Genomic DNA, 1,815 nt, shown 5'->3' on the forward strand with positions numbered 1-1,815 from the left:
TTTTTTTTAGAAGAAGTAACGGGTACTCACGGTTATGGATAGAAATGTAGTGGAGTAAAGAGTACAATATTTGCCTCTCAAATTTACTTGAGTAAAGTCATAAGTACTCCCCAAAAATGATACTCGAGTAAAGTACAGATCCCTCAAAATTGTACTCAAGTACTGTACTCAAGTAAATGTACTCCGTTACTGTCCGGCTCTGATGTAATGTAATGTAATGTAATGTATTAAGAAATGATTAAATACTGACTAATGTAATGTAATGTAATGTAATGTAATGACTAGCCCATTGTGATGAGCCCTCTGTAGCTTTACTGCAACACACATTATGGACCCCTTGGGGATCAATAAAGTATCTATCTATCTATCTATCTATCTATCTATCCATCTATCTCTCTCTCTGTGGTTCCTGTTTTAGTCACAGTCCTCCCAGCTGTTGAATGTTGGGAGGGGACTGCAGTGTTGCAGGATAATAATTTATCAGGAATTCTACATATTAGTTTTGAGTTTAATTGATCGAAATAAACTTGGAAAATTAGTTTTCACCAGGATTATGACCTGGTATTCCGTGACTGAATAGCTTATTAATACTGTATATAATAAATCCGTTCATCAATGTTTCTCATTCATCACAGACCATGAGAGGGGACCAGCGCTCCTGACCAGAGGGGACCAGCGCACCTGACCAGAGTGGACCAGCACTCCTGACCAGAGGGGACCAGCGCTCCTGACTAGAATGGACCAGCACTCCTGACTAGAATGGACCAGCGGGGACCAGCGCTCCTTACCAGACCAGCGCTCCTGACCAGAGGGGACCAGCGCACCTGACCAGAGGGTACCAGCGCTCCTGACCAGAGGGTACCAGCGCTCCTGACCAGAGGGTACCAGAGGGGACCAGCGCTCCTGACCAGAGTGGACCAGAGGGGACCAGCGCTTCTGACCAGGGGTGCATCCGAATACCCATACTAGCGTACTGTACAGTAGGCAAGACGTAGTACGTCACAGTAGTAGTACGTCCGAATTCGTAGTAGGCATCGACTAGTAGGCAAAAAGTACCCGGATGACCTACTACCCCCACAGTATACAACGGATAGTCACTACGCTATCCCACAATTCAGCGGGAGCCCGATAACCGCAGAAGAAGACGAGCCGCCGGGAAAATCAAATCAGACAAAATGGCTGACACGATGGAGGTCACGGCAGCTACTTCTGCCGATGTTTATAAATGTAAGTATATTAGGAGAAATGTTGAATTTAAATGTTGGGTGTTTCGAAAATACGTTATGTATATCGGTTGAGTTGAGGTAAGTTGTATTTGCTATTGTATTAGCTGCTATCGGGAGAATACATTTATTCAGGTAAATGTTCGTCAGTATCTCATTATGTCCGTTTTAATTTTGGTGTACGTTTTATTTTACTATCGACTTTAAAGTAGAATTCGTCATGTACGTTAAATCTGTCGTGTAGGTTAAATGTGATGATTGGTCAATTGCAGGCAATTGTATGTAACGTTAGCGTTATTTTGGAGTTCTACACTGATTAACGTTAACACTAATGCTGTAACGTGAGCGGAGCTAAATTGGCTATTTTGGAGACCGCTGTGCTGTGTGTGTCGAGGGTAATATCGTGTGCATTCCTGTGAAGAAAGCGATTACCTGTTAACGTTAGTTTTGTAGTACAATTGTAGTACAATCTTGTTTTTTTGCTGCTGTAGGGACTGACGAGGATACACGCCGCCTCATACGGTGGCGTAAAGAGAATGAGCTGCTGTTCACTGGGAGGCGAAACGCGGCAATGAAAGGTTGAGTAAGTACA

The sequence above is a fragment of the Alosa pseudoharengus genome, unplaced genomic scaffold (assembly GCF_046254945.1).
Source record: "Alosa pseudoharengus isolate Yale_2024_CS ecotype anadromous, Long Island Sound unplaced genomic scaffold, YU_APseudo_1.1 YU_APseudo_1.1_scf_7, whole genome shotgun sequence".
NCBI lineage: Eukaryota > Metazoa > Chordata > Actinopteri > Clupeiformes > Clupeidae > Alosa > Alosa pseudoharengus.